We start from the raw sequence: 10,564 nt of genomic DNA, 5'->3' as shown, positions 1-10,564 counted from the left end.
GTTGTTTATAATCCTTATATTCAGTCACAATCAGAACACATGCAAGAGCAGCTAGGTGGCGCAGTGGAGAGAGCACTGGCTCTGCAGTCAGGAGGACCTGAGTTCAAATCCAGCCTCAGACACTTGACATTTACTAGCTGTGTGACCCTGGGCAAGTCACTTAACCCTGATTGCCTCACCAAAAACAAACAAAAAAAAAAGTGGAGTATTAGATTCAGTTCTGGGTGTGGCATTTTAAGCACACTGCCAAATTGAATTATGTTCAAGGAAGGGTGACCAGAGTGAGGAAGGGACCTGGAACTATGGCATATAAGGAGAGGCTGGAGGAACAGAAAATGCTTAGCTTATAGAGAGGGGAAGATAGGGTATGGAGGAGGGAAGACATGATGACATCTTCAAGTATTTTGAAGGGCTGTTGTTTAACAGAGAATTATTTTGCCTGGCCCCTGAGAGCAAAACAGGAAGCAATTTTTATGGAAGTTTCTAAGAAGTGTATTTTAGTTCTCTATATGGAAAAACTTAGAAATTGGTGATGTCCAAAAGCGGAATGGGGCATATATGAAAGCAGTCAATTCAAAAATTTAGACACTGTCAGGAAGAGAACAAACAACATTTGTTAGGAATGTTAGGAAGGGGATTCCTACTTAGGTATGACTTAGCCAAGATGCCCTCTGAACTCTGTTCTACTTCTGATGTTACAAGAGTGTGTCATGACTTACATGGAAATGTGTTTTGCATGACTACACATGTATAATTGCTTGCCTTCTCAATGGAGGGGAGTGGGGAAGAAGGAAGAGAATTTGGAACTCAGAATTTGAAAAAAAAATGTTGGGGGCAGCTAGGTGGCACAGTGGATAAAGCACCAGCCTTAGAATCAGGAGGATTGGAGTTCAAATCTGTTTTTAGACACTTGACACTTACTAGCTGTGTGACCCTGGGCAAGTCACTTAACCCCATTGCCTAGCTGAAAAAAATGTTAAAATTGTTTTTACATGTAATTGGGAAAAAAATAAAATATTAAATTTAAAAAACAAACAAAAACGAGAGAGCATCAGCTTATATGAGTCTTCCCAAGTTTCTCTGAATTGTTTAGATATTATTTCCTAGGGTGCAGTAATACCAGCGCATTCATATACCATGCTACCTACTCCTAATACACACACACAGACACACACACACACACACACACACACACACACACACATGCATGTGCACATAGATTCTGCATTCTGAGTCTTTTTTTCGTCTTTCCATCAGGAAATGGATAGGATGCTTCATTAGTCCTCTAGAATCATAGCTGGGTTTGTTTTTCCTCCTTTATCAGTTGGAGATGAGAGAAGGTTTTTTGCTGATTGGACGAAAATATATGTATATATATTAGACATAAGTGTGTGTATAATTAAATAAGAAGAATGTAAGAACTTCTGCTCTCTATCTCATTGTTCCTTTTTCCATAGAATTAGGGGATGGAAGATTCTCTTCCATCTCTTCTAAGATTTTGAGAACTACTCTTCAGCTCTGCCCACTACTTCCATTCTAATTGGGTCACATGTTAATAACCAAGTTCTTGAATTTGTTAGGTCTAGGCTTACTCAGCTGTTCCCTCCTGACTGGGAGCAGTGTCATATTGTCTATATTTTAAGCTCTGTCAGGTATGAGCCCCAGCGGAAAAGTCTCTTTTCCAAAAGATGAGGCTGTTTTGAATCAGGGGAGTCCTACTCCTTTATCAACAGAAAGCTGCCCCCTCAATTGCATCCAATATGACTTAGGTACCTCAGTTTCTGGAAGGACTAGTCATTGGGGGTGGTATTCTTTTCTAAAGTCAATTTCAATGACTTCAGAATGCACCTTCCTGAGACCTCTTGTTCTGGTAGGAACTAAGAAGAGGAAGGATGAATTATTTTGCCTACCACTTTCACTTCCAAACAGCTGCAAGGTAGCTGGGTGTCATTGTTACCACTGATATTGCAAGGATAGTTACATAGACCGGATCTGAAAGGCAGAGAAAATACATCAATCTGTCAGTTGTTTTTTAAAAAATCACTTATGGGACAGCTAGATGGTGCAGTGGATACAGCACCGGCCCTGGATTCAGAAGAACCTGTGTTCAAATCCGGCCTCAGACACATAACACTTACTAGCTGTGTGATGCTGGGCAAGTCAGTTAACCCCATTGCCTAGCCAAAAAAAAAAGCATTTATTAAGCTCTGACTATGTGCCAGGCACTGTGCTATGTATTGAAGCTATCATTTCTAAATGTTGGAGAAGATGTGGGAAAATTGGAACACTAATGCATTATTGGTGGAGTTGTGAAATGATCCAACCATTTTGGAGAGCGATCTGGAACTATGCCCAAAGGGCTATAAAAACATGCATATCCTTTGACCCAGCAATAGCACTTATAGGGCTATATCCCAAACAGATCATACAAATGGGAAAAGGATCCTCATGTACAAAAATATTTGTAGCAACCCTTTTTGTGGTGACAAAGAACTGGAAATTGAGAGGATGCCCGTCAACTGGAGGATGGCTGAACAAGTTGTGGTATATGAATGTAATGGAATACTAATGTGCTATAAGAAATGATGAACAGGCTGGCTTCAGAAAAACCTGGAAAGACTTGTATAGTCTGATGCTGAGTGAAGTGAGCAGAACCAGGAGAACGTTGTACACAGTTAACAGCAACCCTTTTTGTGGTGACAGAGAATTGGAAATTGAGAGGATGCCCATCAATTGGAGAATGGCTGAACAAGTTGTGGTGTATGAATGTAATGGAATACTAATGTGCTATAAGAAATGATGAACAGGCTGACTTCAGAAAAACCTGGAAAGACTTGTATGGTCTGATGCTGAGTGAAGTGAGCAGAACCAGGAGAGCGTTGTACACAGTAACAGCCATGAGATGACTAATATTGCTAGACTTAACCCTTCTAAGCAATACAAGGATCTAAGACATCTCCAAAGGCCTCATGATGGAAAATGCTATCCACAAAGATGAAAGAACCACGGAGTTTGAATGCAGATCGAAGCATACTATTTGCTATTTTTTTTTCCTTCTGTTGAGTTTTGTTTCCTCTTTCTGGTGGTTCCTCCTATTGGTTCTAATTCTTACTTACAACAGCACTAATGTGAAAGTATGTTTAATAGGAACGTATATGTATAGCCTATATCAGATTGTGTGCTGTCTTGGCGAGGGAGGGGAGAAAAATTTTAAACTCAAAAGCATATGGAAGTGATTGTTGATAAATCAAAATAAATTAATTTAAACTCAAAAAATTAAAATGTTATCAAAAAAAGAAGCTATCATTTCAGATATTTCTTAGCTTCTCTGATCAATAAATGTTACATTCAAGAAGAAGATTGACTAAGTTCTGGCAAGATAGGCACTTTTGCTACAGCTGTGAATTGATCCAGTTGTTCTAGAAAATAGTATGAGATCATGCAAAGAAAACTGCTAGACTGTTCCTAACCTTTTACCCAGTGATCCCACTATTGGGCATACATTCTTAAGAGGTCAGGAACCAAAATAAATGCCCTTGTATACCAAAATATTCATAGACATACTCTTTGTGGTTGTAAAGAATAAAATAAATAAATAAAGAATAAAAAAATAAAATTAAATTAAGTTAAATTTAAAAAACCCAGTTGTTTGATTATTGGGAAATGTCTGTGCAAAGTGTGGTATATGAACATTCTGGTATTATTGTACCATTTGAAATGCCATTTCTAAGGAATTAGGAGAAACTTGGGAAGAAGTTTAAATACAGGAGTCAGAAATATAAAAATATAACTATGAAGAACCATAAGGTACTAAACAAATACAATCTGCTTACTTTTGTTTCCCCTCTGAACCGTATTATCGCCATGGATCATAGAGGGAGTTTAATTAGACAGAAGCCTGGGATTGGTTCTGTATATTTTATAATCTTGAAAAAAAAAAAGAATGGGGGCAGCTAGGTGGCACAGTGGATAGAGCACCGGCCCTGGATTCAGGAGGACCTAAGTTCAAATCCAACCTTAGACACATAACACTTACTAGCTGCGTGATCCTGGGCAAGTCACTCAATCCCATTGCCTAGCCCCCCCCCAAAAAAAAATGGAAATGAAAGAGGGAAAGAATACAATGGGGAAAAAGGAAAAGGAAAGTTAAGGGAAAGTATCTCATATAATTTGGTTGCATAAGTAGAAGTTTACATAAACAAGGAAGAAAGGTGAGGATAGTGGCTGACACTTGAGCTTCACTCTCATCTGAACTGGTCAAAGGGGGAGGGAATAGATTACACAGTTGGGTACAGAAATACTTTTCACACAATAAGGAAATAGCAGAGAAAAAAGAAGAGGGAGAAGAGAGAATTAGAGGGATAATCAATTAAAGGAGGATTAATCCTAAACAAAAACTTTAACTAAGTTTATAAAAATATTTATAGGTCTTGTTTGTGGAGGCAAAGAATTGGAAACTGAAGGGGTACCTATCAATTGGATAATGGCTGAACAAGTAATGGCATATAAATGGGATAGAATATTATTGTGCTGTAAGGAGTGATGAAGGAAATGGTTCCAGAGAAATCTGGAAAGACTTGTATACTTGTATGAACTGACACAGAGAATCAGGAGAATAATTTCTACAAAGACAACAATATTATGAAGTCAAACAACTTTGAAAGACTTAGGGATTCTGATTGGCATAATGACCAACCATGGATTTTGGTTATGATATTCCTAAGAGTTTTCATTTGGGAATTTCTTTCAGAAGGTAACCAGTAGATTCTTTCTTTTTCCACTTTGTCCTCTGGTTCTAAGACGTCTTGAAAGTTTTCTTTTGTGATTTCTTGAACTACAATGGTTAGGGGTAGTTAGGTGTTGCAGTGGATAGAGCATTGGCCCTATAGTCAGGAGGACCTGAGTTCAAATCTGGCCTCAGATGCATAACACTAGCTGTGTGACTCTGGGCAAGTCACTTAACCCCAATTGCCTCACCAAGAAAAAGAAATACAATGGCTAGCATTTGATGGGGGGCATGACCTTCAGTTGGTCTAATTTTCTTAAATTTTCTCTCTTTGATCTGTTTTCCAGGTCAGTTATTTTTGCTTTGTTCAGCAATGCACACCAATACATTGTTGGTAGAGCTGTGAAATGGTACAACCTATTTTTGCTATGAGATATCTTACATTTTTTTTCTATTTTTCTGTCTTTTGACTTTGTTTAATATTTCTTATTATCTCATGAAGTCATTAGCTTCTATTTGATTCATTCTAATTTTCAGAGTTTGCTCCTTGGGTAAGGTTTTGTACTTCTTGTGGCAAGCTGTTAATTTCCTTTCCAATTCTTTATTCCATAGTCCTCATTTTTTTTCCAATTTTTTCCTTCTATCACTCTCATTTATAAAAATATTTTAACTCTTGCTTCATGTCTTCCAGGAATTCTAGTTGATTTTGTGTCCACAAAATGTTTTTCTTTGAGGCTTTGCTTGTAGATACTTTGTAATCATTTTCTTCTTCTGAGTTTGTATCATGAGTGTCCCTGTCACCATGATAGGTTTTTATGGTGAAGTTCTTTTTCGTTGTTGTTTACTCATTCTTCCAGTCTTCTGCCTGACTTTGAAATTGATATTAGGTGATGCAAGAAACAGAAAACATTAATGAAAAAATTTAATTGGGAACTATTTAGGAAATGAATAAAAATACAATAAAACATAGATAATGTGAATTTGTGGTTTTCTAAGTCAATATGTGGCCAGCAGAGCTGTGTTTCTATTTGAGTTTGAGACCACCGCTGTAGAAGAGAACGAGACAGACATATTCAGCTTGGTCCCAGGGGGCGGAGCAAGAACAATTGGGTGGAAATGACGTAGGCATAGTTAGTCTTGATTGTAAGGAAAAGCTCCCCTCCTGAGCTATCTAAAAGTGGAGTGGGCTATATCAGGATGTAAAAGGTTCCCCTCACTGGGGGTCTTGTAGCATGGCCTGTATGTTCATTTGTTGGGGAAGCGGTGATGAATCATTATTCAGGTACAAATTGGACTACAAAGTTTCCAAGGTACCGCTTAGATATTGTGAGTCAGTGAGTATGGTAGTTACAAAGAGGAAGATTTCAGCTCAGGAAGAACTTTACAACAATGGACAACAATGGACAATGAACATGGAGTGGGCTGCCTTGTAAGGCAATGAGATGCCCATCTCTGGGATTGTTTAATCAGGGCCAGGATGACCAATTGTCCAAGATGTTGTAGAAACTAGGTGACACAGCAAATAGACCATAGGTTTGGGAGTCAGAAAAAGCATGAGTTCAAATCTTGCCTCAGACATTCCCCAGTTCTGTGACATTGGGTAAGTGACTTCATCTCTCTGTGCCTCAGTTTCTTTATCTGTAAAATGGGAATAATAATAGCATCTACTTCACAGGGCTGTTGTGAGGCTGAAATTATTTAACATGTGTAAGGTGTTTTATAAACTTTTAGGTGCTATATAAATGCTGGCTATTTATTCTTATTATTATCATTATTATTAGTAGTAGTAGCAGTAGTAGTACAGATTCAAGCATTGGAATAGGTGTTCTACTATGTGATATCTGAGGTCCCATTCCACTCTACCATTCTAGGATTTTGTGATTCCACAATCCAATAATTTTATGGTCTTACGGTCCTCTCATTCTATGACACTGTACTGTAAGTCTGAGGTTCCATGATCTTATAATTCAATGAAAGTTTGTAATAATAATGAAAGAAGAAAGGAAAGAGGAAGAAGAGAAGAAGAAGAAGAAGAAAAAGAAAGAAAGAAAGAAGAAGAAGAAGAAGAAGAAGCTGCTTTCGTTTATGGAGCACTTTGCCAAGAACCTTGCATATGTTACCCCATTTGATCCTCACAATAACCCTGGGAGAGAGGAAAGAAGGAAATAAGTATTTACTGAGCACATACTATGTGTCAGGTATTGGGCTAAGCACATTGCAAAATATTATTATCTCATTTGATCTTCATAACAACCCTAGAAAGTAGATCCATATTTTACAGTTAAGGAAATTGAGACAAGCAGAGGTTAAATGACTTTCCTAGCATTACATAGCTAGAAAGTATCTGTGGCTGGATTTGAATTCAGGTCTTTTGGACTCCAGGGCTTCCACTCTATCCATTGCAACACCTACTGCTTTTAAAAGAGGCAGGGGTTTCAAAAGAAAAATTTGGCTGCAGGCTCTGGTATGAGGAACAGAACATAGATTTCTTCATGAAATTTTTCCAGATAACATATCTAAAAATAACTGCTTGTGGTAGTAACCCCTGTGCCCTGCCCAGCCCCATGTTCCCTGGGTGATCTGATTTCTGCCTAGTTTCCTGGAGCCCTGCCCTTTGATCTCCCCACTATCCCAAGCTCACAGCACTGCTGCCACCAATAGACTTTTTTTTTTTGCTCGATAAGGAAAATTAAGACCTGTGGGCAATAACATGACCAGAGCATTTCTACTCTGCAAATCCTCCAGAGTTGATGTTCACTGTGTGAGTGTAATGAGTGAGCTCCTGAAGAAATGAAATAAAAGGCGGCACCCAGATATTTCTTATTTTGAAAACTTGGCCAATCCCCTAGAGCCCAACTTCTGTTGCTCAGGAAGCTGGGTATTTCCTTCTCAGACAGCCTAGGAAGAAGACTTATTTGGCACTGCTGAAGAGCCCTGTGAACCAGTAAGTACTTCTTTTTCTTTTTATGATTTTACTGGTCAGGGCTATGTTAGGGGTGTGGAGTGGACAGTGGAAAGATGACTTGGTTTCAGGAGATTTGGGTATGATACAGCTCTACTAGATTGAGATAAGTCACTTTATCTCTCTTTATGACTATCCTCATCTGAGAAATGAAGGGTTGAATTATATGAGTTATATGGGTCCTTCTTGCTCTAAACCCTATAAGAACTAGGGGTCCCAGGAAAGAAGACTTCCAAATAAGACTAGGAAATCCTCATTCCTGGAAATTCATAAAAATAAGGATAGACTACGTTTTCAACTGCCCGGAGGAAGGTGGATGGACTAGAGGACCTTTAAAGGTACCTCGCATTTCATAATAAACAGAGAATCGTAGAGTTGGAGTTTGAAGGGACCTCAGAAGCCCCTGCACCCAACTGCTTTATTTTACAGATGAGACGAAAAGAGATGAATACGTGCCTGGCCCAAGGTAACACATAATGAATGTTAGTGGCAGGATTTGAACCCAGATCCTCTCATTCCAGACCCAATGATCTTTCCACTACACCATGCTGCCTCCCTAGAAAAGGCCGAGGGCATCATTGTTAGGGCAGCTAGGGGGTGCAGTGTATAGAGTGCCGGGCCTAGAGTCAAGAAGACTGATCTTCATGAGTTCAAATCCAGTCTCAGACACTTACTAGTATTTTAATCTGGGCAAGTCACTTAACCCTGTTTGCCTCAGTTTCCTCATTAGTAAAATGGCTAACCACTCCAGTATCTTTGCCAAGAAACCCCCAAACGGAGTAAGAAAGAGTTGGAAACAACTGAAACAGCTGAACAACAACAAAAATCATCTTCAGGACCAAAATCCAGGGTTGAGGTGATCAGGCTGCCAAGGCTTGACTCAGGTAGGAAGGGTATGGAATGTGACTAGGGAGAGAGCAGGTCTGAGAAAATTGTGAAGATGCTTCAACATCGTGTCTCCCAAGGAAGCCCTTGCTTCTTAGCGATAGTTAGATGTGCTATCACTTGGTGCAGTAGAGAGAGAAAGTGCCAACGTCAAAGCCAGGAAGATCTGAGATCATGTCCTAGCTTGGACACATGCTGGTTGTGTGACCCTGGGCAAGTCATTAGAATTCTCAGTGACTGACAACTTCTTGACGTTACATTTTAGAAAAAGTGCCACCCTGAATTGGCAGGGAGTTTCCTCACTTAGACGTTCCCCAGACCAGTGAAATCGCTCCCTACTTCTATCGCTTACTTATGGAGTGGGTGAAAATTGGGTTAGATGCTGCCTTAATTTGAAGGCTGGATGTTCCTCCTCCCCCCCAGTCCCTATCCTTTATCCTAAGGGCTTTTCCTCAAGCTTTTAGGTTCTTGCACTGAGTCAGGGCAGCTTGGGATCATATGTTAAGAGCGGGAAGATTATATGGTCCAGCCTCCTCATTTTACAAATGAGGAAACTGAGGCCCATAGAGGTGCTTACTTGCCAGATCCCCCAAGTAAAAGCTAGGTGGGGCACAGTGAATAGAGCACAGTACTTGGAAGAGGAAAGACCTGAGTTGGACACCCTAGATGAACAAGTCATTCAGATTCTCATTAGAGACAAGATTTGAACCCAGTCCTAATGGCTTCAAAGTCAGTGTTCTTTCAACTATACCATATTGCGCTTGCCGGGAGACTTGTAACAAACCCAGAGCCCCAGCTTTAGAGCCATGCATATTTCTAGTCTAGGAAATTCCCAAAGGGAAGAGCAAGGAATGATCAAATGCCCCTCAGTCTGGTAACCACATCTCAAAGGGAATTACCCAGTCATTGAATCTTAGAGCAGGAGAGCACCACATAGGCCACTCACTCAGTCCAACCCTTGCCTGAGGCACGAATGCCCTCTATGACATCCCTCTGTCAGTAGCCTCACAGCCTCAGCTGAGTACTTCTAGGAATGAGGGACTCACTATCTAACAAGATTGCCCATTCCATTTTCAGGTGACTTTCATTCTTAAGATCAATCATAGGCTCATAGATTCAGAGTTGAGAGGGATCTTAGAGATCTTGTCTAGTCTCTTCATTTTACAGATGAAGAAACTGAGGCCCAGAGAGGAAAAGTGATTTTCCAAGGGATATTCCTCATATTGAGTGGAAATCTGCTTCCTTATAGCATCATTAGGTCTTCATATGCATAAGCCTTAAGAATGTGGCAATGTCTTTCTAATGGATTATGGAGAAGAATAGAATTGCCAGCCCTGCACATCTGCTTTTTCTTCCCCAATGGACCCCAAAGCCTTTAGGTCATTTGCTTTCTGAGAATCGAAGGGTTTCAGAGTGGACACACAGAGGCCAATACAACATGCGCAAGGTGAAAAGCAAGAGTGATGGAGTTGGATAAAGAAAGTGGATCTTGGCACCAGAAAGTCATGGGTTCAAATCCAGTTTCTGATATATAGTGGCTGAGTGACTTTGGGCAGGTCACAAACTTTCCATCCTCCACACAAATCTCTAAGATTGTAAACTGCAGAGTAGTTATAGATCTGTATCCCTGGAGGGAGAGTTTGCACACTGAGAGTTCCCAACTTGAAATCATGGCTCTGGGGGAAAATGTACCAAACACCTTGTTAGGTACTGAGGCTACAAAGACAAAAGGAAGAATAGTCTTTGTCTTCAAGGAGATTATATTCTCCAGAGAGATATAATCAGGGTGCACTTGAGCTCATTCATACTGCCTTATGAAAGCTGACTGTTAAATTTTTAGTGTGAGCATTTATACCTTGGAAATCATGAAATGCTCCAAATCAAGGCTTGGCTTGTTTTGTTGATTGTCTAGATTTACATTTTCCACACACTAGGGGATACTACAGAGAGAGAGAGAGAGAGAGAGAGAGAGAGAGAGAGAGAGAGAGAGA

At 39.9% G+C, this 10,564-nt stretch overlaps 1 protein-coding gene across 1 annotated transcript in view; it reads left to right on the top strand.

Moving 5' to 3' along the window:
- The first annotated feature begins 7,449 nt into the window (after nucleotides 1-7,449).
- Nucleotides 7,450-10,564, top strand: part of LOC114050560 (C-C chemokine receptor type 1-like) — a 7,080-nt gene continuing 3,965 nt past the window's right edge. The window contains exon 1 of the mRNA XM_027872346.1: nucleotides 7,450-7,670. The gene's annotated coding sequence lies outside the window, so the exon portion shown is untranslated. The remainder of the gene's footprint in view (nucleotides 7,671-10,564) is intronic.

The sequence above is a fragment of the Vombatus ursinus genome, unplaced genomic scaffold (genome assembly GCF_900497805.2).
Source record: "Vombatus ursinus unplaced genomic scaffold, bare-nosed wombat genome assembly UNPS02014799.1, whole genome shotgun sequence".
Classification (NCBI taxonomy): domain Eukaryota; kingdom Metazoa; phylum Chordata; class Mammalia; order Diprotodontia; family Vombatidae; genus Vombatus; species Vombatus ursinus.
Note: the sequence above shows the minus strand (reverse complement) of the source record. Positions and strands in the feature narration are given on the sequence as shown.